The sequence below is a fragment of the Peromyscus maniculatus genome, chromosome 1, assembly GCF_049852395.1.
Source record: "Peromyscus maniculatus bairdii isolate BWxNUB_F1_BW_parent chromosome 1, HU_Pman_BW_mat_3.1, whole genome shotgun sequence".
NCBI lineage: Eukaryota > Metazoa > Chordata > Mammalia > Rodentia > Cricetidae > Peromyscus > Peromyscus maniculatus.
The window spans coordinates 214,648,237-214,675,262 of record NC_134852.1 but is presented as its reverse complement, the minus strand read 5'-3'; the positions used below and the strand labels follow the sequence as shown (position 1 = coordinate 214,675,262).

The window sequence follows — 27,026 nt, the reverse complement described above, 5'->3', positions numbered from 1 at the left end:
GAGAATGATTTGAGAGGTACCTCTCCAGTCTTGCTACAGAAAGCCGGACCTGACATCACCTCCTTGAATCTTCAGCTCTGCAGTATGAACCACACAGGGTTGTATAACTTACATTTGTCTCGTGCTTTTAGCTACTGTCCTAAGAGGCAGCCTTGCCTCCTCAGCTAAGCTATAAGTCCTCTCTGTCTTACTATCTCTCCCCTGTACTGCCTGGGACAGTCTACATTCTTATGAGATGACCAATACAAGACTGACTGAAGCAGTAGCAGCCCAAAGAACAGTTACTCACTAGGATCCTGTTTACACTTCTTTAGTCCAAACAAATCTGGTATTCCTTTAAGGGGGGAAGTCTTCAAGTCCCCAGTGTCCCAAAGTCAATGCTTGGCTTTAATGGGTTATTGGAATTGCACTTCACAGCACATTCCTATGCTGGGACCAACATGGAGGAGAGCCTTTAAGCCAACAGGACAGGAATATAAACAGGATTGGCCTGCTTCAGCACCAGCAGGGGACTAGGCTACCTCACTTCTCACATATCCAGACACCAAGCACAGATCCAGACATGGAGCTATGAGCAATAACACTTGCTGAGCCAGTAAATGAACAGATTAAGATCTAATAATATAGGGCCAGACACTGATATAGCTGAGGAAGGAGATTGCCATGAGTTCAAGGCCAGGCTGGATTACATAGTGAGTTTCAGGTCAGCTAGGGTACAGTACGAAGTCCTGTATTTAAAAAAAAGGGGGGGGGGAGTCAGGGAGGAAGTTCTAGCTGAGTTGCTGCTTGGCTAGCACATACAAGGCCCTGGGTTCAATAGTACCACATGAAACAGGTATGATGATACACATCTGCAATTCTAATACTTGGGGAGTAGAAATAGGAAATCAAAAGTTCTAGGTCATCTTCAGCTACATACCTAGTAAGTTTGAGTGTAGCCTGGGCTACATAAAACCCAGTGCAACAGTAGCTATTGAATGGCTACATGCTAGTACATATAATTCCAAATTTCTCCCTATGATGGGCCAGGGTTAGGTTCAGCCTTATGTGAAAATCAGGTGAGTAAGGGCAAGTCCTTTATTAAAAGTTCAAGACCCCGTAGGCTGTCAAGATGGCTCAGAGTGTAAAGATACTTGTCACCAACTCTGACAACCTGAATCTGATACCAGGATCCATGTAGGAGGAGAGAACTGACTCCTACAAGTGGTACTCTGATCTTATACTTGCAGAGTTGTATATGCAAACCCTACCCCATAAATAAAACATAATTTTAAAACTTGAAAAGAACCTAAGGGGCTGGAGAGATGGCTCAGCATTTAAGAGCACTTATTGCTCTTGCAGAGGACCCACGTTTGGTTCCCAGCGTACATATGGAGGTTCACAAACCACTCTAGTTCCAGGGGATATAGCTCCCTCTTCTAGCCTTTGCAGGGACCAAACATATACACAGCGTACTTACATGCACACAGGTAAAAAATCCATACTCATAAAATAAAAATAAATCTTTATTTTAAAAAAATATTTTTTATGTGTGTACTGGGACTCGAAACTGGGTCCTCTGGAAGAGCAGGCAGAGCTCTTAATAGCCATCTCTCTGCCCCGCCCCAATAAATCTCTCTTTAAAATTCCAAAATCTTCACTCAAGGACTCCCACCCAAGCCTGGTACAGAGACCCCATTGGAGGCTATTCTAGCCTCCTCCCTGGTGCTTGACACTTTGAACACCACAAGGCAGAGTAGCTCTGTTAGTCTAGAAGCCTGTAATGGATGCCACACAGGTGTCTCATATAAATTTTCAAGAGCCTTCTCTGCATGGAGCCAAGTAGACACTTGAATCATCAGAGGCAAAGAAAGTAAAATGTCTCATGCATTTTCATTTTTATCTCCGTAAAAGAGCACAATCAATTTGTCAGCATGCAATACCACTTCTTGCCAAACACCACTTATTTTAGACTAAAGCTTTCTCAGCTATACAAACACTGAACAGACACAGGCAGAACCCCAAACACATGCTTCTCTTTGCCTCTTTCTGTTTTAAAAGTCCCTCATATCTCATAACTGTCTAGACCCCATAAGCTTCCTCACAGCTGGAGTACTGCTGCCTAGTTCTGCTCCTTTCTTCCCTTTGACAGTTAGCCTTGAAACAGATATTTTATTGATGGGAAACTTGAAAGAAATCCTCCTGAGTGACTTAATATTAGTGGTAACTGGGAAAAAGAAAAAAAGTAATTGAGCTGATCAAAAACATGATTGGAGTTGGACATGGTTGCACATGCCTTTAGTACCAGCATTTGAGAGGCAGAAGTAGGCAGATCTCTGTGAGTTTGAGGCCAGCCTAGTCTATCGAACTAGTTCCAGTACAGCCAAGACTACACAAAGAAACTCTGTCTCAAAAAAGAGGTGTCCCAACAGATACAACCACTAATCTCATATTTTACATTGGTATGGATTTTTGTATATTGATTCAAATTTAAGGTTATTTTTGTTACACTGTATATATATTTCTATTCTTGTTTAAGGTATTGTACCTATGTAGCTTATTTTAAAAGGTTTGTAAAGTTTTAGCCTTTGAAAGCTCTTTAAGGTAACAAATACAGGTTAATAAATAGTCATCTATAACTATCAAATTTATAGTCATGTTAGGTATGTTTTCAAGGTCATACAGAGATATATTTTAGATAGATAGGTGATCTTAAAACACTTAGAAGACCTACAAAATTTGGCATTTACAATGTTTTAATAACATAAGGCTTTTCATGACAGTGAAACATGGCAGCACCAATTTACTTCAAAAAAGGATAATGGGCATTGAAGAACCTCTATATGGAATTTGCTTTCTTTATGGTAAAAGCTAGCCATTTGGGCAAGAAAGTGCCCTTGCCTTTCCTCAACTGCTGACAGTACACTGTCCAAACTGAATCAGCAAGACACAAAGAAAAGCAACTGTCAAACTTTGCCAAGACAGGGTAGAACAGTCCTTCAAAAATTCCTGTTTCACAGAAAAGTCTATCAGATATTCTAGGCCTGTAGGCTGAAGATGGATGCCCCAGCATTGCAGAGGAAACCTGGGTAACTGTCCAGGCAGCCAGATGTCCCTGTCATTTCTTTTGGAAGTGGCTTTGGAAGATAATAGTATAGTCTTCTATGGTCTTTGATAGAGTTGATGACTAGGTAGTCATAGTTACAGTTTTCCTTAGTTATGATAAAAGGTAACAGGTACAGAACTTTGGACTCATCAAGATAGAATAAAAAATGGAGTATTTTCACAAAATATGCCAAATACAAAAATAGAATGAACATTGTAAATTTAATTCTTACCTGATAATTCTTCTTATTATTTATAGTTTTACTATGTTAAAGTTAAAACCTTTCCTTTTTATTTAGACAAAAATGGGAAATGTTGTGGAATAATCTTTTTGTACATTGTGAATATGTGTCACTCTGATTGGTTTAATAAAAAGCTGAATAGCCAATAGCTAGGCAGGATTTTCAGGGCAGAGAGAACATTGGGAAGAAGAAGGATGGAGTCACAAGGAGTTGCCAGCCAGACACAGAGGAAGCAGGAAAGGAAAAGAGTATATAATAAAAGTAATAACGCCACAGGCAGAAAGTAAATTAATAGAAATGGGTTAATTTAAGTTATAAGAGCTAGTTAGAAACAAACCTAAGCTATCAGTCGAGATTTCATAATTCAAAAGTTTCCATGTGGCTACTTGGGAGCTGGCAGGTGAGACAGAAGACTGAGGAATTGTGGGCGCCATGGGCCCTGGCCTCCGACTGTGAGTGGCTGCGGCCTTGCTTGCTGACCTTGATCAGATGTCCTCCCTATTCAGATTCCCTGCCAGTATCCACCCTTCTGAATGCTTAAGGGAAGTTCCTTGTTTGTGTATCCTGCATTTTGGGCGTTAACTACTTAGATGCAAGAATGTAGAACATTGGGTCTGGAATGTAGACCATTGATAGCGAACTTCTGCCCTCCGGGGGTTCCTCCATTTGTGCTGTAAGCCTGTATTTAAGGTTTCTTCCCTCTTTCAATAAACGGCATTCGACATCCAATCGTGACAAATGACTCGCTGTCTCTTGTCTCTATTTTTAATCCGCAGCCCTTCGCTCGGACATGGTGAACAGGTATCGGTAATGCGAGCATTACCGTTACAAGGAATTAAGGTCCTCAAATCTCTAAAAGCACGTGTTCACATCAAGATGGTAGAAATGCTAGACATATTCTTCCTTATAGAATACTATTTAGTCTTGCTTCCTGGAGGTATCCTGGGCTATCTTCATTGGAAGAACATTTCATTGAGTGTTACAATTTAGATGGTAGATGCTTCTGAAGTCAACAGAACTGCTTCTGAGGTATAGAACATAAATAAATACCTTAGTTCCAAGAACCTTATTTTGTTTTCCCAAGATGCCAGAATTGTGCAAGACTGTCTTGTCCTGGCCGTGTTCTCAAGGGCAATAATGAGCTGGTCATCCAGAATTGACTTTATTCACAAGGGACAGGAAGCTTGGTAATGTAGGTATACACAAGGCCACAGATGGCTGGGTGGTATCTGACCCCCAGCTACAACATTATTTATACACTTAAACTCAAGAATTTTTACAGGGCTACTAAAGGTTTCCTAAAAATCACTATTCGTTTTAAATATTAACGGTTTCTACTTATAGCACAATGGCCTCCAATGAGCACAGAGCAGAGAGCAAGAACAGGCTATGGCCAGTACCCATACTTCCTCAAGGCAGTGCCACATTTTACTTCCTCTCTAGCTAGTGCTCCTTCACTTCTCCTCTGAGGCACTAAATATGGGTGGTTTGGAAAATCTATCCGACTGTTTGTTAATTCCCTATCAACGTCAACTTAGAACTTGGGTGGAGTGCTGGCTTGTCCTCTCATGGCTGCCTTCTCCAGGATTATAGCAAGGCCCTGCACATGGTGGATTCTTGGAAATGAAGGGGTGGATGAATATATGAATGGATGATGGTTGAAGCATGAAGAATAAGAAGGTCTCAATCATAATAAAAAAGATAATATCTCACATATGGGCAGTTAGAGAGCAGGCAAGGCTGTATACTAATGAGTATGTACGGGTGGGTGACATATGCTTATCTATGATATCCTGCCACTCACCTGCCATGAATCTCATGTTCTTCTATCCCACACCCCTAGACCCACTACAAAGTAGAAAGCACCACACAGCCCTGCTGGACTAAAGGACAGGGCAAAATCTCCATGTATCCCAGAGGGCCTGTGACTTGATGCAGGTCTTTGAGACCCTAATACCTATGTTACACCTGGAATTGTGGAACCTACCTGATTTAGGAGAACCTCCCCTTCCTTAAAAGGAAACCACTGTTCCAACCCAGAAAAAAATTGGGGCAGAAAGCCCCAGAAACACAAAGCTTCCCATGGCCAGGAAGGAAACTGTTCCTAAGGCTGCCAACATCATCCATGGAGCCTGGGAACAGAGGATAGCACACAGAATTCCAGCCAAAGCAGTAGAAGACAAGGGTATGGGAGATAAGGAGGAAGGAAAACCTGAACATTTCCTTTTATCTCCAAGTGTTTTAGTGGGAGCTACAAAAAGAACATTTTCCACTCAGACAGGCTATGGCCTAAACTGAGAATTTGCCTACTAAATATCTTCTGAACTCCACGAAGTTTGTACTAAGCTAAGGGACCAACAAAGGAGAAGCTAAATACAGACTCAGTCCCCAAGAAAGGAACACAAACTCACAGACTCAGCTTTGGTGCAGGGCTGGCCCTGTGGGAGCAAACATGGAAAAAAAGGGAAGTTCTAACAGATAGTGAAGACTCCCAGCCTTTTAGGCCCTCAAGTTCCTCAGATCCCTCTCCAGCTCTCTCAATCTGTTATTAGTCTCCCTTAGCTCTCCCCAGCTTCCTCAGCATCACGTCACTCCTCAGGTCCTCACCATCTCCCTCAGTTTTTAACAACCCTCTTCAGCCTCCCTCCTGCAGCATCTCTAAATCTCTCTCAGCTTCCCTAACCCTCCCTCTACCTTGCATTTTCTCTCAGTCTCTGAGTTTCCCTCAGCTTCCTCCACCCTCCCTCAGTCTTGCTCAGTTTCCCTCAGAATCTCTGTCTGTTTCCCTAAACCCCCTTCAGCCTCTCTCAGTTCCTTCAGTTTCTTGTCCCCCTTAGATTTCCTGTCTCCCTCAGCATTCCTTTCAGTTACTAGCCAGGTAAACCCACTGTTATTTGCAGAACTTGAATCTACCCCTCATGTTGTACGAACCAAAAACTCTTGTCCCAAGAACATCACCTTCATTTCACAAAACACTGCAGGAACTGAAATGTTCTCAACCTGGCAATGTCAATTGCCTTCAACATTCCTATGCAGTCTGAAGAGAAGAGGACTGGGAGAAGACAAGTGAATTTATTTATTTCCAGGTGAGATGTTGTCCCAGCTCAGGTCATCTTTGTAAAATAAAATAAAATAAAATAATTCTCCCTAGCAGTCAAGGAGTTAGCTGCCACAAATGGAATCACGCTGCTAAGGAAAGGCTCCTCAGTTTCTGTTCTGGATTGCCCCTGTCTAGCTGGCATCCTATTCCCTTCCACACTGAAGTCATAGAGGTGCTACATGGTTGGGTACATCAACCTATATTAGCTTTGCTAGGCTAGATAGAGTCCCAAGGGTCCCTTCTTGCCCTATCCACGGGAAGAAGTCAGTTCTGGAAAGACAGCTCCAGTTCATCTGAGTTACTGACTGGTGGATGGCAGATGGAACAGACCTAAAATGAACCAGATTCCCATAAGTGCAGACACAATCTTAATCCTAGCACACGTAATTCCCCCAGAAAGCCTTCTTGGATTGCCTCAGTCCTACCTTTGGGCTCCTGTAAAAATTTTTCTAAATAACTCCTCTGATTTCACCTCCTTTTATAATCAGGTGTCCAAAACAATGAAAGGGCATTGTTAAGGATTAAAACTATGTCCCTCTCATTCATACATCAAAGCCTTAACTCTCAATGTGATAACATTTGGAGACAAGACTTTTGGGAGGTAATTAGCATTATTTGAGGTCATCAGGATTAGGCCCTAATCTGTTGGGTCTTGTGTCCTTATAAGAAGAGGAAGTAATAATGGGAGTCAGAGGAAAGGCCATGTCAGGATACAGTAAGAAGGTGGCTTGTCTGCAGCAAGTCAGGAAGAGGCTTCACCAGAAACTATCCCGCAGCCTCTGGAGCTGTGAGATGACAGTAAGTTTCTGTTGATTAAGCTACTAGTGGCATTTTGTTAGAGCAGCCCTAGCAAACTAACATAAGGTATATAGCCAAGAGTGAGCTGCAAGACTTAAGTTCTACCACTTACTGGTAATCTTATGACCTCTGTTGAATCACTTGGCCTATGTCCTGATCTGTAACAGAGCTTGCTAAGTCTATCTCCCACATGACTTCCTGAGAGAACCTATGGAGGAAGAGCTCACATGAGGCTGACAAATGGGGGGCGGGGGACTAATAGGGGTTAAGCCAGAAGATGCCTAGGTTGCGTGGGAAAAGCATGAAGGCTAGGCAAGAGGTGGACACAGTTCAATCTTGGCTCCCACTTAAGACCTAAGAGGTACCAGTCAAATCACAAGATCAGGGCTGGTAAGAGAGCACAGTGAGTAAAGGCACTTGTTGCTAAGCCAGAGAAGACCTGAGCTTTATCCCCCAAATCCACATGATAAAAGGAGAGAACTGACTCCACAAATTGTCCTCTAATCTTTTTTCATAACACAGCAAGCACATGAATACAAACAGACATAAAATAAGTAAGAGCCCAGAGTAATGGCAAATGCCTTTAATCTCAGCCAGAGTTACATAGTGAGACCCTGTCTCAAAAAAAATAAATAAATAAATCAAAATAAATAAATGTTTTTAAAAAAGAAAAGGTCACAAATCAGAGCAGTAACCCAGGCAAAATGACCTGTGCCTCCATCAGAGCAACAGAATAAGTTCCTATTCCTATGGCAACAGTCAGATGTTGAGATGAGCATATCTCAGCCATAGCCAAATATGTGTGCTCAAGGGGGGGGGGCTCAAAACACTGTCCCTGCCCTTGCCCACTATGGCTCAGAAAATCACTGTTCTCTAGGTACTCACATTAAGAGGTGCTGTGGAGTACTCTTTTTGCACACTGTGAAGATGTGTTTTTGCCAAGGCACCTTCTGATTAGTTTAACAAAGAGCTGAATGGCCAATAGCTAGGCAGGAAGAGGTTAGGTGGGACTTGCGGGCAGAAAGAGAAGAGGGGGAGATAAATCTAAGCATGAGAGATGCCAGAGGACATAGAGAGGAAACAAGAGGTACAAGGTGGAAGAGACGTAAAAAGCCACAAGACAAAATATAGATTAATATAAATGGGTTCATTTAATTTAAAAGAGCTAGTGGGATAAACCTAAGCTATAGGTCAAGCTTTCATAATTAATAATAAGTCTCCATGTTGCTTTTTGTGAGCTGGCAGCCCAAAGAAAACTCTGACTACAAAGAGGTCTTTTGCTCCTTTACCACTGCACGATGAGGAAAAACATAAATCCTTAGAAAAAGTATCCAAGACAGTACTAATTTTTCTTAATAAAAGCAATTTAGAGAGCCAGGCATGATGGTGCATGCCTATAATCTTAATCATTTGAAAGGTAGAGGCAGAAAGATCACCAAGATCTAGGTCAGCCTAGTGTATACAGCAATTTCTAGATTAGCCAAGATTACATAGTAAGAATCTTTTTTTTTTTAATTAATTTATTTATTTATTTTTCCATCACAGGCAATTTATTTTGTTCTATTCATTCACAGTTAATACAGAAAATACTTGGAAACATTTCCATATAATATTTGACACAGAAATCATCAAATAGAAGTATACAATGTTGACAGGAGGCAGTACATTTATAATTTATAACCCCAAATGTATTTATAAATTAGAAATGGAAAGATCTACAAACGAAATTATGAAGGTTCACCAAAGTCATTTAATCTGTCAGTTTCTCATTCATTTTTATGTCTTAATAATATTCTATTGTATGAATAAGCCACATTTTATTTCTCTCCAGTATTTGATAGCTATTTGAGTTGTTTCAACTTTTTTACTATTAGCAACACACTGCTGTAAACCTTCATGTACATGTTTCATAGGTGCACATTTTCAGTAGTTTGAGGTTATATTCCTAAGGGTAGAATTGTTGAGTAACAGAGTAACAATGTTTTGCATTTTGACCAACCACCAGACTGTTTTGCCAAAGTGGCACACCATTTTACAATCTCACCAAATCCTTGTTTTTAAAGCTCTGATTTTTGTACAAAAGCATTCAATCGTTCTGTCAGACCAAACCAGGAAAAGTAAGCTATAGTTCAGAGCTATTCTATTCCATTTACTATGCAAAGCCAATCTTGGCGTTTGCAACTCTTAGCCCTTTTGAGTATTCTTGCAGTGTTCACCTTTTCCTCCACCACTTTTTTTTCTTCTTTTTTTCTGGTTTATTTCTATCTATTACAAATGTATAAAAAATCCTCCATCAACACTGCTGATAGCAGCAGAACCTTGAGAAATATACCTTTGGTTTGCCTCAGAAAAGGAACACATATTGTACTGTAAAGTTTATAAAATTGGCGCAAAACATTGTAATAATGTTACAATACCAGTTTTAAGAGTTCAGTGACTAATGGGGAGCCGATGGGATACATGCAGAACTGTGAAAGCGATCTCACTTAGCCAGCTGTACACGTAGACTGTAAATCTACATTCAGATCATTTCTGAACTAAGACTATCATCTCAGTTTATCTGTTAAGGTCAACCAGGAAACCCTAGAATCTACCTTGATTTTTGCAAAAAAACAAAATAGGGGGAAGGGTTTCTTCAGCATTTCAGTCCACGAGTAACAGTATCCTAACAGGCAAAGTGTTCTCTCACTGTCAACATAGGCCTATATTAGGCCTATATTAGGCCTATATTAGGCCTAAATTAGGCCTATATTTATATAGGCCTAAATTAGGCCTATATTTATATTTAGGCCTATATTAGGCCTAAACCTTGGTGTCATGTAGTTGTACTTAAATCATTTCAATGGAAAGTGTCTTAGTGATTGGAACTTCTAGTGCAGTTTGGAGTTCTTCCATTTGAAAAATGTGATATTTGCATGGGATTGTTTGAATCTTGTTTTCTAGTCTCTCCCCATCACCACCCTCATAGTCTGAAGGTAGATTTTTCTCTTGATAAAGGAACAAAAAAGATGAACATCTTGTTTGTAAATAGGTATCTAGTAACTAGTGGTAAACTTGAAATGGTAGAATTCTTTAAAGCCTAATTCTAGATAGCCTTAAGAAAATATATCTTAATTACTTTTGAACCTGTATTCACCTTGTTTCTTTTCAAATATCTTAAGTTATATTTTCTTTTTCAGAGCTGCTTCTTATTTGGGGCTACTTTTTTTTTTTTTAATTGAGGCGTAATTCATAAAAGGGTATATTGTTTTGATGAGACTTTTTACAACTGTGGCTGGATGTCTTTCTTTAGTCTTCCAAGAAGGGCCATTTTACTTTTTTAGAGTTACTTTTTAAAGTCATGAGGTCAACAACTTGGACTACTATGCATGTAAGTGCTAATGCAAATTAAAGCCCAAGTTGACCTCCAGCAGCAGTAAGAATCTTTCTTAATAAATAAATAAAAGCAGCATATTTCCAAGGGTATATCTGGTTGTAGATACAGGATCCCCAACTGCATGCCTGAGTAACTGGAAAGAATTTAACAGCCCAGGACAAAACAGTGACTGAAGCTGCCACTTGCTTTTCCTATATATGTATGGACTGAGGCTTCCTCCTAAGACAAGTGTTTTGTCCCTGGGAGTATGAAAAACTTTGCTTCTGTAGGTTAAAACCAAGTTTCTTTGAAGAGTCTGAGGAGCTAGACTGTCTGAGTCTGCTCATTAAACTAAGAGCTATATGATCAGTGAAGGGACCATCATCTATGATTTGGTCTACAGTTGGAAAAACATGAGAAGGAACAAAATGGGCAGACAAGAGGATAGCTCTGCAAGCAGAAGTTTTTGCTAATGCTTCATGACTTACATACATGCAATTAGAGCAATAAAAACTTTAAATAAATAAATAAATACATACATACATACATACATAAAAGGCAACTAAGAAAAAACCAGGTTTATCTGGACTCACAGTTTAAGAAGAGATGCATTCCAAGAACATGGAAGTGGGCAATTGAGGCAGATAGTCACATTGCATCTCCAGTCAGGAAGCAAAGAGAGATGAACGCTGGTGCTCAACTCTCTTTCTCCTTAGAGAGATCCTAGCACATGGCATGGTGTTGCCCAATTCAGAGCAGGCCTTCCATCCTCTCTGGAAACACCCTCACAGATGTGTCAGAGTTGTATCTCCAAGAGGATTCTAAATGCAGTCAATAATGAAGAATAACCATCACAAGAGCCATCTGTGGTGACATCCAGTGTTCATATACTTCCTACTTGAAGGCCTCTCTTCTGGGTGTGATGAACCTGCTTCCCCAAGAGGACCAGGATTGCTCAACAGACACTGTCCAGCCTGGCTCAGGAAGCAGTCTCAGTACTTCACCCAAAATCTAGTGTTGCCCATCTACTCTCACACAGCTGGCTGATGGTTACCTGGACTTAGATCTCTGTAGTGTGGCCAAGGCAACAAGAATCCAAACTGATGCCTTCCCTGAGGCCCAAGGATTTTGGAGGCATCCAGCAAGGCAGGCAGGATTAGTAGCCATAGCCTGTCTAAATATCTCCCTGATTTTAAGTGCCAAATTGTATGGCCAGACACTGTTGTGAGATGCCTGATGATGGTGTCTCAGCTTCTGCCTCCCAAGAGACAGATGTGCAGACTTGACTCAGGTCCCCTTGGAGGTTCATCCAGGTAGTACCAAATTAGTTTCCAGCTCAAGGAAATATGTCCAGAGCAAAGCAATAGCTTCCACAGCAGAAGGCCACAGCCCACACTGCCTTCTTTTGGGCAAATTATCTTTGGAGTATAAATAGGGTTAACCAGTATTTATGGTCAAATAACTATGTCTTACCCAGTCCTGCTCTGCCATTTAAAATGGCAAAATACCACCTTCTAGATCAGTCTCTGACCTTTGAGAGGGTGAAGGGTCTGGCATCACTTTACCACTTGGACTGAAGGCTCTAGGTGGCCCTGGCCCCACCACATACTATTCTTGGGTGGGCAGGATTACTTTCTGTCCTCTCTGACAGTGAGGAACCTATTAGATAGCTCAGCATTTGTAGGTGGCTTAAGAGAAGCTTGGCAGAACATATTTTGGTAAAGTAACCTTTTGTCAACTTTCAGAAGAGTTCTTATATGAGAAGGTAAATCTCCCTACAGACTCTGCTGGAGACCTGACCGAAAGTTCCATACCTTTTTAAAAAAAATTATTTGTTTATTATATATTTTGAGGAGGAAAGGGGTACAGGTGCCATAGCATGTGTGTAGAGGTTAGAGGATAACTTGTAGGGGCCCCATCTCACCAGTTCTCACTTATGATTCATTATTTCCATCTCTGTACATCTCAGGCTGCATTCTAACACATTCTAGCTTATTTATTTTATACAATTTACACTTTCCTATTTTTTTCATATAAAAATATGAATCTGCTATTTAACATATTTTTACTTCAATTTGTTAAATTTTCATTTTGAAAATTTTGAGTTTTTTTATTCTTCAAATACACTTTGTTCTTTGTTAATACCTTCTGTCTCACTCAGTTTTTCAAGTCTCTCTTACATTTATTTTAATTTTTTTCTTTATTTTTAAATGTATGTGTGTGTGTGTCTGCATGGATATGTACACATGAGTACAGCACCCCTGGAGGCCAGAGAAAGAGTTGGATCACCTGAACTAGAGTAGCAGGCTTTTGTGACCACCTGACACGAGCGCCAGGAATCAAAACTGGATCCTCTGAAGCATCATTTGCTCTCTTACCCTTCTTGATATAGCATATGTTCTTTACGAAGGGACGTCCCCTCCCTTTGGATCTGACGAGGGGCTAATCACTATTCCAACTAACAGAACATGGTAAATGTGATTCCTGTGACTTCAGAGGCTAGGCCACAAAGCAGGTCTAGTTTTTGTCTCTTGGAATGCTCCTTTGTAATCAACTACCATGTAGGGGAAGCCTAGGACACATGGTAAGACCACATGGCGAAGTACATAAGATCTACGAACAGTCAGATGTGCAAGTGAATTAGACTTTCTGTTCTTGGCTTTAAAATCTTAAAACTGAGATTTCAAACACTATGTAGGGGAAAATTAAACATCTGGACTTTCCTATTTTAATTCCCAATCCAAAGACTGAAAATAAAAAGGGTTGCTTTATATCTTCCCATCATTCAGGTAGAGTAACTGGAATGTTCCCTAGTATATCTACATAACTTAGTTCTGGCAGATAGCATTGTTTAATAAATACTATACTGGCTGGTTTTGTGTGTCAACTTGACACAAGGTAGAGTCATCAGAGAGGAAGGAGCCTCATTTGAGGAAATGCCTCCATGAGAAACAGCTGACATTTTCTCAATTAGTGATCAATGGGGAAGGGCCCAGACCATGGTAGTGCCATCCCTGGAGACTGGTGGTTCTAGGTTCTATAAGAAAAGCAGGCTGAGCAAGCCAGGGGAAGCAAGCCCTCCATTGCCTCTGCATCAGCTCCTTCCTCCAGGATCCTGCCCTGTTTGAGTTCCTGCCCTTGACTTCCTTCAGTGGTGAATAGCAATGTGGAAGTGTAAGCCAAACAAACCCTTTCCTCACCAACTTGCTTTTTGGTCATGGTGTTTCATCGCAGCAATAAAAACCCTAACTGAGACAAATACTGTTGGCTTTGTGAAGTATATTAGTAACATATTATTCTCCAATAATCTATAGCTGCCTCTTCAAAAAAGTCCCATGACCATCACAAGACAATCTCAGTCCACAGTTTAACAAAGAATCATTCTCTTGCTTTCCAGTGAATGAAAGTTCCCCCTAGTTCTAAGAGGGCAGACTTCTGCACTCCCAGCTCCTCAGATAGCTAGGGGATTGGTCAACCCTGCTTCTTGTCCTCAGGGATCCACTCAATGAAAATAAGCCACTCTTCTCTCAGTTTTCCAACCTAATACTGTTCTTGACTGGGTAGCTGCCATTTTCTTTTTCTCATAAACCAGGTACTTCTAGGCCAGTGGTTCTCAACCTGTGGGTTGCAACCCCTGGGGTCAAATGATCCTTTCACAGGGGTTACATAAGACTGCCTGCATATCAGATATTTACACTGTAATTCATAACAATGTATTGCAAAATACAATTATGAGGTAGCAACAAAAATAATTTTATGGCCGGGGTCACCGCCACATGAGGAACTAACTGTATTAAGGGGTCACAGCATTAGGAAGGTTGAGAACCACTATTCTAGGACAAAAGAAATGTGGAAGAAAGAGCATCTGTATCATTAATCTAAAATTAAAGCTAAACACAGATTCCACTGCTAGAAATAGATGACCACTGACAGGAACAGGTAACATAGCGCCCCAGCATCCATGATCTCTGAGAATCTCAGGCTCGCTGGCCATCACACCCAGCTTCTGTGCATGGGTTCTGGGATGGAATGCAGGTCCTTATGCTTATGCAACAAACATTTTCACAAGCTGTGCTATCTCCCCGGTTCCCACTGACTGCTTTCTGAAGTGTGTCACACCTCCCTCACCCTATCTATCACCACCCAGCCTTCACTGCCAAGAGCCAGGCTGGACCTGCTAAATCCAAGGCAAAGGTGGGCTGATCACAAGAAAATCAAGACGGGCTTTCTATTTCTAAAGCAGAACATCAACGATTGCCAAAGGGAGGCTCTGCAGGACCTGCCTTAATGGTAAATGAACCTGCTATAATTAGCATATTAATAGCATTTGATTTCTAACGCCCCAAGAAATATCTTTCCAACCCTCTTACCAAAATACCCTGAGGCAATCACAGAACAAAGAGCGCAGGAGGAGACTGTCTGTGTGGGTTTCCCATGCCCCATCTGCTTCAGGAGCTTCTTCCCATCCAAACTTCTCCTAGCATTCTTCCCACAGACCAATATCCTGACTCTCTCCAAGTGGAAAGAGCTAATTTCAGACCCCCGTGAAAACACTCATTCTAGAAGAGGCTTTCTATGAGCAAGCTTTGATATATGGACTAGTCAAGCTCCAGAACAAGGCTGGTAGTTCTGAGGATCAATCAATTTTAAGAACTCTCTGGCCAGGCAGTGGTGACACACACCTTTGATCCCAGCACTCAGGAGGCAGAGGCAGGCAGATCTCTGAGTTCAAGGACACCCAGAGCTACACAGAGGAACCCTGTCTGGGGTGTGGGGGAGGTAAGAACTCTCTGAACTTAGCATTGCTGACAGCTAGCCAGCATGAACTCCTGAGAGATGAGAAGCAGAGTGAACCCAGGCCTTAGCACATCAGGAGAGGGAGAGAGCACTCGACCAAAGCCCCACGCCTGTCATGGGCTGCACAGGACACCTTCCCACTCAAGACAGGGTTCTATGAGAGTAGGTGGCAGCTGGCCTAGGGTACAGGTGAGAGGCTGGCTCCAAGCCCTGCTTGTGCTACTCTAGAGGGTGGCATCTGGGAAGCTGAACTGATTTTGATCCAAGAGTGTCTCTGGTCTTCTCAGGGGGCTGATGACATGGTGGCTATAGCTATATGCCCTAGTTAAACACAAAAACCCACCTAAAAAAACAAAAGCAGACACATGAGCTCAATGGAGCCAGTTCTGGTCCCCAGGAGACTTTTCCTCTCCACCTGACTGCTGGGTCCTTTGGTAGCCACTCCACAAAAAGCACTTTAAGGGCAGGTCTTTTGTTTTCAGGACTCACATTCCTGTGTGGACAGACTCCCTAAATCAGGTGGCCAGTGAACTGAAAAGACGGGTGATCAACTTCCAGAAAAACTCTCACAGTGGCTTCTTGTTGAAATAACTATGAAGGTATCTTTTTTCTTTTTCCCTTTTTTCTACTTCCTTGAAACAATGTGGTAGCTGGAGCTGCAACAGCCAAGTTAGACCAGGAGACATGCTGTAGAGCAGAGACATAGGGGCCTGGGTCCCTGCTGACACAGAAGAGGCAACCAACAGTTTAACTAGAGACATCATTTATATGAGAAGGGAATGTTTAAGACACTCACACTCAAATTATTCAGCCAATAGGTATAATCATGTCTTGTCTTAGTTAGGGTTTCTATTGCTGTTAAGAGATACCATGACCACAGCAACTCTTATAAAGGAAAACATTTAACTGAGGTGGCAGCTTACAGTTCAGAGGTTCAGGCTATTATAATCATGGCAGGGAGCATGATGGCATGTAGGCAGACACGGTGCTGGCTACATCTTGATCAGAAGACAACAGGAAATAGTCTGAGTATCACACTGAGTGAAGCTTGAGCATATATGAGACCTCAAAGCCCGCCTCCAAAATGGCACACTTCCTCCAAGGCCATATGTACTCCAACAAAACCATTTCTGCCAATAGTGCCACTCCCTTTGGAAGGCATTTTCTTTCAAACCACCACATGTCTGGATCCAGAGAACATTCTATGTTACCCTCAAACATCTCTCACTACATCCTACCATTCACCGACAGTCACTTCACCCAAGAAACTTGCCAGGATTATATCCTAGGATAGAAAGAATCATTTCTTTGATTGATGCAATGTGGCATAGTTGTTAAGAGTTTAGGATCAGGCATTAGGCAGGCCTGTCTTCAATCCAAGTTCTCTCAGTTAATAATCACATTACACCAGGAAAATCATGTCACATCTATGAGCCTCAGTTTCCTCAGCTCAGCTCACAGTAGGGATGGCTCAAGATTTCGTGAGGATTAGATGATAACACAAGTGAAGATCTCACCCACATGAGACACACCTGAACATCTTTTCCAGACATCAGCCACATATGAGCCATTTATCAAAATCAAAATATGCAACTGTGGCAACTGTCACACTATGGTCATGTCCTACATTGAAAGATTCTAGCAGTGACACACAGGGTGGTCCATAGGATCACACTGCCAAATGGCATGTAAGTCTTCTCAGTTTGTGAGAGCATACTTTTTCTTTGCACAGTGATGAGATTGGCTAAAGAACTTGTCTCTTGTTAAACAACCTGAAATGATACTGATTTGGTATCTTTCTTTATTTTGGGTTTTAATCAAGACCCCTTATACCTTTCAATTTAGCCTTTCTCAGCTGTAACATACAGGGCTTATGCAGCAGTTATGATTTGCTTTTTTACAGCATACATTAAAACAAATGGATAATTCATTCAGTCACTACTAAACCATCCCAAGCCATCTCACACCCCAAGAGGTATGGCTGCCACCTCTATAGTTCTGACATGGGCACTGAGTAGGAAACTGTACAAATTCCATCAGTGAATATCCTAGACTCAGGAACACAAGGAGCACACTAAACACTAGTTAGTGCTTGAATGTTACTGCCTAGCCATATTATAGACCTGGACAGAAGACCCAGCATAATTCCATTCCAAACTGCCCAAATTCTTCCACTAATCAAAAATTACATGTTAAGAGTCTGGAGATAGTTCAATCACCAAAATTCATGTTTAAAAAAAAAATTCTGGGTGTGGATGGCATATGCTTACAATCCCAGAACTAGAGAGGTAGAGACAGGAGGATTGCTGGGGCACACTGGCCAGTTGACCTACCCTAAACCATGAATTCCAGCCAGTGAGAGGTTCTGACTTAAAAAAAAAAAAATTAAAACAAAAAAAGGAGAGCTCCTGAAGTTCCTAAGAATGTCTTTCGGCCTCCACATTTACATTACCATGTGCATATGTGAATATACAAACACGTGTACACACACAAAATCACATGCTACAAGTGAACTATCTATGGAGGAATCTGTAATTGTTTCTACAAATGCATCTGTGAAACCCAAATGGCTTTTGCTGTGATGAGATTTGATTCATTTCATGGATTCCTGGCAAAGCCAGTGAAACCCAGCAGGGAATTCACAAAACAAGGATTCTTTTCTCAGCCAAACAAAGAAAACCTTCAGAAAGCATTCTGCACCACATGGACAGCTAAAAATGTTTGTCAGCAGTATTTCCATCAGGTAGCATATTAGAGTTGTGGTGACTCTCTGAAAGTGGTAAAGCTCAATAAAATGTAATCTGTGACAAGGATGCTGTGGCTAGCTTCTGTGTCAGAGCCACTTTTGAGCAATGGAATCATTTCGATGGAAAAATATGAGCTTGGCCCATTAAGAAGCAACCATGTAAAATGGTTTTTGGCATTTATTAGATGTTTGATTTGGCAAATTCATACCAGTTCAGACCAGAAAGCAACTCACTTCTCCGAGAACACAACCTCATCTTCCTGTACCCAAATGTGGGGTTGAAATAATTAGGCAGGTGTGTAGGTGGCAACTGCTAGGGAGCAGAGACTTGGAGGCCTACATGCAAATGGAGTCTGACCTAGGCAGGAGGCCCAAAAGGCATGAAAAGGCTGTACCCTTCAGCTTGCCTGGGTTTGCAAATCTCTCAATTGGCTCAATTGGCAATTGAGGCAAAATTTCAGAGCCTCATTTGTGAAAATAAGAGTGAAAAGACCATCTACCAGTGTCAATAGGTATGTGTGACTCAGTGGTCAAGTATCTGCACAGCTGTATCTTGCAAGACCCTGGGAGACAGACAGGAAGGACTACTATGACCACCCATGGAACCTCATTCTGGTCCTCCCTCATGGAGAAAAAAGGAAGGGGGACTAAGGCAGAAATGGTCATGTACCCTAAGCAGGCAAACTTAGGGAACAAATGAGGTTCCTTGTCTTTTTCTGCTCAGCAGTCTCTGCCTCCCAGGGAAAGTTTAGGTCCTAGGAGGAAAGACCTTCCTTAGTGATGACTGCTAGGCCTCCTTGTCCAGCAAGGAAGAGTGTAAAAAGGCCAGAGTGGTCTAGTTGAAGATAAACAGCTAGGAAGCAGAGACTATAGATATTTGGAAAATCTCCAAGCATGTGGAACCCATGGCCTGTGGGATCGATAGAAGACACTATCATATAAAAAATGTCTAAAGATTGGCTCACCCAGGCTTTCCACAATGCCCCACTGCCCTCCCTTGCTGACATTTTGGAGTATGAGTCATTTATCCTCATACCTGTGCAAGTGAAAGGGACCCAAAGCAGCCAGCAACTTGCTTTCAGCACACCCGGTATAGTGATGGTCATGTGAATGCAGGCAAGTGTGCACACACACACACACACACACACACTCACACACACACACACAGAGAGAGAGAGAGAGAGAGAGACAGACAGACAGACAGACAGACAGACAGACAGACAGACAGACAGACAGACAGACATATATATGCCATACTGGCATACCACACAATACTCACTGGGGGAGGCCAATCTGTTTCATATTACTCTATAGACTCTTATAGAAGGGGAGGAGTAACACATAACACGAACCAGGTTCCTTGGGTGCCACTTTTCACCTCAGCTCCCAGTGCTGAGTAGTCAACCAAACTGGTCTGAAACATAACTAGATGGAGTGCAGATAGGGTATGTGGAAAAGGAACCACAGCCATTGGACTTACTGTGCTAGGAGTCTCCACTTTAACAACTTCTGAGAGAAGTCAAAGACTTTCTGAATATAGCTGGGTGGTGGTGGCGCACACCTTTAATCCCAGCACTTGGGAGGCAGAGCCAGGTGGATCTCTGTGAGTTCGAGGCCAGCCTGGTCTACAGAGTGAGATCCAGGAAAAGCACCAAAGCTACAGAGAGACCCTGTCTCGAAAAACAAACAAACAAACAAACAAAAAAACTTTCTGAATATAAGGACAGTGAGAAACAGAAGAAAAGAAAGGGGCACAGCTATGGGCTGGGACATAGCTTGGCAGTTAAGTGCTCTGTATGAGAGTGTAAGAACTGGACTTCACATTCCTGTAAACCCATGTAAATGCCTAGTGGGTGTGGTGGCCCACTTAGGGTGATAGGAAAACTCATATTCCCCATAAGATCTTCCAGCAGGGCCCAGGAATGACCCTGTACTCTCTGGTGACATTCAAGTGGTCAAAAGGTGGCAAAAGACATCACAGTTTGACTCTCCAGCCCACATGATTCAAGCCTTAGAAGTGGGAGACGGGATCCCCAGGGCAGGCTGGCAGGCTCTGGGTTTGATTAAGAGATCTTGCCTCAGTGAATAAGGTGGGAGAGTGATGAAGATCAATTCCCAACATTAACCTTGGGCTTCCACATGTATGCACACATACATGTATATCTACATCCATTCATGTGCACCTTCACACATTCAAAAATCATGCATACACATACACACACACATACACACACACACACACACACACACACACACACACACACACACACACACACACGAAAAAAAGAGAAAGAAAGGGAAGGAGGGAGGGAAGGAAAAAGAAAAAGAAAAAAGCAATTACAAACAGAAGGCCAATGGAGAGGCTACTGTACCAGTCTTGGCAGGTTGGCAAGTATGAAGACAATGAGATAGAAAAGAGAGTAGAGACCCAATCAACAGTGACAGGAATGCTGAGGTTTCTACCTGGTGAGGCTGGTAAAACCACTGTGGGAGACAGGAATCCAAGAGGGTTTCCTGGTAGGAGGTAAATGGGAAGTTCATACACCAGTGGGTAAGTGAGGCCAAGAGATATATCTCTCTTGATTAGATGGTGACAAAGGGCACCAGAAGAAAGAATCTTGTGGCTGGCCAGCCAATGGGACCATGAGAAGTGAGGTGCCTCCTCTGTACCTCACACTTATCTGATTCCTATCAGCTGGGGTTTATAAAATTGAGGCCTCACTTGGAATAGCCTTGGGCCAAACTCATGAGTGAGGTAGCAAAGACAACAGACAGTATGACATCCGTGCCCATCTGCCATCTTCCAAGAGGCCCTTCAGGGAAAAGAGAGTGAGAGGACAAACAGCAGGGGAGGGAGAAGCCAGTCCTAGAAAGTACAGGGAAGAGACAGGTGGGCAGCAGGAGCAGCTGTTAGCCTGGAGACTTCTGGCAGGTGGTGCCACAGGCATCCTGTGACTAGTGTCATCTTCACTATCCTGACTGCAGGTGGGAAGCAGCTCCAGCTCTGCCTCCTATGTTGCCCCCTGAACCTTAGGGTTAGTGCCATCAGAAGTGGAAAACTTGTGGTCCTGTCTATATAAAGGAATTATGTCCCTTCCTCCCAGGCACACAGTAGGCCAATCATAAATATCTGGAAAGGGAGTGAATGAATCTCTCACAGTCCTGAAAGTCAAGCTTGCTTTGCTCAAAGCACTATCTACTCTCACCCCAAGAGTAGCTTCAAAAGCTACCAGAGCTGAGCTAATCTTTCAGGCTGGAAGCACAGATGATGCCTGTGGCCTGATTCAGGCTCTCTTTAATCTACTTGGTTTTCTGCATCAAGTCCACCAAAGCAGCATGGATAATGGCCTCCCAGTTTGCCCAAGGCTGTCCACATCCATAGAGAAATCACAGCCAACATGGAGCTGAGTTTGCTTTGGGCTAAATTTGAACACAGGCCTTGCTTTTGCAGAGCTCTGCCAACTCAGCAACTTACTATTTTCTCTGAATCTCTAGTCCTTATCCCTGAGGCAGAACTGGAAAATGGCCTCAGACCCATGGAGTTTTACAGTGATTAGAGAGGGTATGTCCATCAGAATCACACAGTTAGATGACGCTGACTATGCTGAACTACTGACCTAGCACTTTCCTGTCCTCTCATCTGTTCAACTAGCATCCTCACAGCTCTCTGATCCTTTCCCTTCCTATTCCTCTGATTCTTGGTACTGAGACTGTACATCTACCTGCCCTACTACCCATGTTGTGACCCAGTATCAAGTGTCTTTTCTACTCATCTTCCCAACCTGGGATAGCTCCACCATGCCTAGAGTAAAAGTTGACTACAGGCCAGTGGATAAGATTGGCTATCACCTTCATGTGTATAGTAGATGAGGAGCCTGCCAACTGGAGGCAAGAAGGTGATGAGATGAGATGGGCTTAGAGTTACCATCCAGGACCTCCAAGTCTGTTGAGTTAGTAAATGGAGATCTGAAGAGCCAAATGGGCTGAGGGAAAGGGTTCCATTCAGGTTACATAAAGAGGAAGAATGTCACCTGATTTAGGTTTCCAGGAGCCAGAGAAGATAGGTTCAGAGAAGTTTAATCACTTGCTTAGTCATAGGCAGTGAAGTACAGAGCCTGTTGCAAACCCCAGCCTCTGCCACTATAGCTCCTGTTTCTTGCTGCCTCCATTCAGTCTCATTGCTCAGGCCTGGCTCAGTGGCTCATTCCTTTTATCCCCAAAACCTACCTGATGAGTCAGGGCAGTGTCTCCCCTGTTCTGCATTCCCAAGCCCAATGCTCCAAGCAGGGGTTCCCCCAAAGACCTCAAATAACAACACCCAGCACCCTAGCTGTGCTGGTAGAGTGTCCCTTCCTCTGACTCACCCATGCCTCCCCTTGAGGCCTGTTGAAGCCCAGAACTAGACAAGTGCCCCGAGCAAGAAGTACAACTAAACATGTCTCCCAAGGACCATTTCTGACAAAAGCAGCTACTTCAGAGCTGACAGCAACAGTTTCTCTCAGCCCACTTTTCCAGGTCTTTTGAAAAAACAGAGAATGAAAAACAAGATCCCTCAGCAATCAGTTCAGGACCAGGTGGGGGTAAGCAATTTTTCCCTCTCTGGAGGAGAACAAAAATGTCCAAGTAAGTCAGAAAAAAGCAGAATTCTGTGTTGGGGAGCTGGCTCAGCTGGTAAAGGTACTTGCTGCACACCCTTGGTGACTTGAGTTCAATCAATCCTTAGAACCCAAGTAAAGGTAAAAGAAAGAACTGATTCCAAAACATTATCCACTGACCCTCTCTCACACACATCTGACCAGGCATGTAAAGAATGTTGAGGCAAAAGGATTACAGATTCAAGACCTGTTTGGGTGTTTAAGACCAGCCTGGGCAATTTGATAAGAGTCTGTCTTATAATAAAAGGGGAAAAGAGGGGTAAGTAGAGCATTTACTTAGCATGAATAAGGCCCTGCACCACTGAAAAAAGGTAAAATATGATGAAATAAAAACAAATATCTGGCTTCTGGGCTGGGAGACAGGACGGTTAGAGTGGGCTGTTCCCTCCCCTTTCACAGTACAATTAGGGGTTATTGCTTTGGCAATTTAAAATTTCTTCTTTTTAAATTCTGTTTTTGAAATTTCATCCATAGATATATGTTTTAACATGGGGGGTGCCACGCATATGTTTAGGCACATGCATGTCATGGTATAGTGGAAGTCAGAACTTTTGGGTTCTGATTGAGGCAGGGTCTTTTTTGTTTCTGCTGCTACACTGTATACTCGAGGCTAGCTGGCCGTGTGCTTCAGGACCTTTCTCCTGGCTCTGATTTCCATCTCCTGTAGGAGTTCAGGGATTGCAGGTACATGCCAACTCATCCAGATTTCTCATGGGTTCTTGAGATTAAATTCATGTTGTTAGGATTGAGCAGCTAGCACTCTTACCCACTGAACCCCAGCTCATGCTCAGTTTTATTTATTTATTTTAATAATGAGAAAAAGTATTAAAAGATCATTCAAAAGTCATTTTAAAAGAGAACACAAGGATGGCACAACTGAGAAACAACAAAACATTTTAAAACAACACTCGAGCTCTCTGGATTATAGATTTCCTTTCTGTGACTGTCTGGAGAGGGCTGCAGCTAGCAGCTAGTAGGTACCCACAGCTTTTTAGGGGATCATCTGGTGGTTGATGTATTTCAATTTTAACTTCAGAAGTTCCTGCATGCCCCAAATATTTATCTGCCCACCCTTTTTCTTGCCACCTTCCTCCTGGTTGCAAGCTTAGGGTGTTCAGAACAACGGGTGCCTAATTTGCTTAGGCAGATGCTGTAAAGGTATTGCCATACATATGGCCCTGGGAAATAAATTCCATAAATAGAATCTGGGTGCTTTATCACTAAGTCTATACCCGAGTCCAATCCTTGAGACCCAAAGGTGGAAGAGAACCCATTCCTCAAGATGTCCAAACCTACACAGACACACACACACACACACACACACCATTTATGGCCAAGGACTTATGTTCAAGAAAACTTGAAGAATACACACACAAGATATAAGCAATAGGGAGGAAAAGGAGGGGGGCATTTGGCTAATGTTGGGTTGTAGGTAATAGGCAAGTTCTCAGTACTCCACTGATGTAGTCACCCACCTATAGAAGAGCTACTGAGAGAACATGGACACTGCGCTTTGCTCATTAATATGTTCCCACTGATACCTAATAAATATAACAAATGGTGAAAGGTTTTAATGACAGGAAAAATAGTTTTATATCATGTAAGAAAAAAGATGAGAAACAAGAGCTGGGGTATGGAGTAGAATGCTTATCTTATAAGCATGAGTTTGATATCCTATAGCCCATGTTTTTGTTTTTGTTTTTAAAAAGCCAGGGATGCTGGGCGGTGGTGGCGCACGCCTTTAATCCCAGCACTCGGGAGGCAGAGACAGGAGGATCGCTGTGAGTTCGAGGCCAGCCTGGGCTACCAAGTGAGCTCTAGGAAAGGCGCAAAACTACGCAGAGAAACCCTGTCTTGAAAAACCAAAAAAAAAAAAAAAAAAAAAAAAAAAAAAGCCAGGGGTGGTGGTATGTGCTTATAATCAGAGAGTTGGAGAGGAAAGACAGGAAGATCTCTGGGCTTGCTAAAGGGAGATGGTGGAGGAGCCATAACAGCTGAGGGTATCCTCTGACCTCCATATGCACAGTTTTACACAGACACACAGACACAGATACACACACACACACACACACACACACACAATGTATATACACATACACAAAAAAGGAGCAGGGTAGAAAGAGAAATGAAAAAAGAAAAGTAATACACAGAGAATAGTGTGCAGGTATAGCTCAGTGTCAGGACTCATGCAGGAGGCCCTTGTCAGTCTCAAGCACTACAATGGAGGAATAAGTAAACCAAACTGTGTGTAGGAGAAACATTAGAAAAAAGATAGAAAACATTACTTAAAAGTCTTAACTATGAGCCCTGCAGTGGTGGCACACACTTTAAGCCAGAGGCAAGCAGATCTCTGAGTTCAAGACCAGCCTACTCTACAGAGCAAGTTCTAGGACAGTCAGAGCTACACAGAAAAACCCTGTCTCCAAAAACAAAATAAAAAAGAGTCTTAACTACAGCTAGACAGACCTGAGTGGTAGGCTTAATGGTTTTGATCAAAGTAACTTACCAGTTGCTATCACTGAAAAACAAACAAAATGAGGAACTGAGAAAGCACCATGCAACATGGCTAGGGAAATAATCCTCCCATAAATGTTACTGTAGCCCTGTGAGGACATTATCAGCCTGGGCCTGCAAGAAGGAGGAAGGTGCCACCTTAGACTACAGAACCAAGCTCTTTCAGACTCTCTTCCTTGAACCCCATAGGTCCCAAGAGAAGGTATGGTGTGGGTTCAATTGAACCTTCAAAGAAGATAGGTTGGAGTCTTAGCCCTCAGTAACACAAGACGTACCCCTATTTGTAAAAAGGGGCGCATGGAAGTAATGGGTTTTAAATGCAGTCATTAGGATAGACCCTGAGCCAAAAGGATTAGCACATTTGTAGAAAAGAAATCCACAAAGATACCTCCACTGTAGACTACTGGCAATGGTCGAGAGAGTGCCTGAGCTGACCTGCTCTGGTGATCGGATGGCTGAACACCCTGACTGTCATGATAGAACTCTCATCCAGTGTCTGATGGAAGAGAATGCAGAGATCCATGGCTGAGCCCCAAGTGGAGCTCCAGGAGTCCAATCAGCGAGAGAGAGGAGAGATTGTATGAGTGAGAGATGCTGAGACCATGGTTGGAGGAAGCACAGGGACAAATAGCCAAACCAGTGGAAGCGCATGAACTGTGAACCAATGGCAGAGGAACCCTCATGTAACTGGAACAGGCCCTCTGGATAAGTGAGACAATTGATTAGCTTGAACTGTTTGGGGAGCCCCCAGGCAGTGGAGCCAGGACCTGTCCTTGGTGCATGGGTTAACTTTTTAGAGCCTGGGGCCTATGCTGAGACACTTTGCTCAGCCTTGGTGTAGGGAGGAGGGAACTCGACCTGCCTTGGCTGAGTCTACCAGGCTTGGCTGACTCCCCAGGGGAGACCTTGCTTTGGAGGAGGTGGGAGTAGGGGGTGGGTTGGGAGAGAGGGCTGGGGGGTGGGAGGAGGGAGGGTGGGGGAATCTGTGGCTGATATGTGAAACTAAGTTAATTATTAAATAAAAATACTATAAAAAAAAGAAAGAAAAGGGACACTTGAATACTCACACACCTATGCAGATGAAGAGGCTGAGATGGGGGATACATCTATAAAGTAGCACAAAGGTCAGCAAACTGCAAGAAGCTTGGAGAGGAATGTTTATAGGGAGGACCCAGCCCTGATGACACCCTGAACTTGAATTCCCATCTTCAGAACCCTAAGGTGATAAATGCTGTTTTATAAGCTGGGCAGTGTGCAATGCTTTGTTACACCATTTCTGGCAAACTGTTAGTGTGGGAAATTTCCCTCAAAGTTACCTTAGCAAGTCACTTGTCTCTCTAGGATTCAGTTAACCTTTCTAGAAAATATAAACAGTGGAGTTTCAAATTTGGTTTTAGTTTTAATCCCGAAATAAAGTTTTATATAGAAACCCAAATATAGAAAGTAACAAAGGCCTGGTCAGGGAGACACCTGGCGATACCCACAGAGTAGCCCCTGAAAACCCTAAGTCCAGATCTAGAAACCCCTGCCAGCACCCCATCCCAAGAATTGCCAAAGCAGAAACCCACTGACCAATAGCACAAAGCATCTTATGAATTCTGAGCCCAGGCTGTTCCTCTAGGAGCTTCAAGCCTGTCATGAAGGTAGTAAAGACCTGAAACCCTGAGCTGATCCACATTCACCCTCACAGTGTGCCAGCTGCACACAGGTCACCTGACCTACCACATCTAAAATT

At 42.7% G+C, this 27,026-nt stretch overlaps 1 protein-coding gene and 1 non-coding gene across 5 annotated transcripts in view; one reads left to right on the top strand and one right to left on the bottom strand.

Annotated features, from left to right (window-relative positions):
• Grk5 (G protein-coupled receptor kinase 5) overlaps positions 1 to 27,026 on the bottom strand; it is a 217,772-nt gene that overhangs the window by 80,087 nt on the left and 110,659 nt on the right. The gene's annotated exons all lie outside the window — the stretch shown is intronic.
• On the top strand, positions 10,671 to 10,799 carry LOC121827003 (small nucleolar RNA SNORA44). Its single transcript, XR_006069152.1, has one exon. It is a non-coding gene; the product is annotated as a small nucleolar RNA SNORA44 (small nucleolar RNA).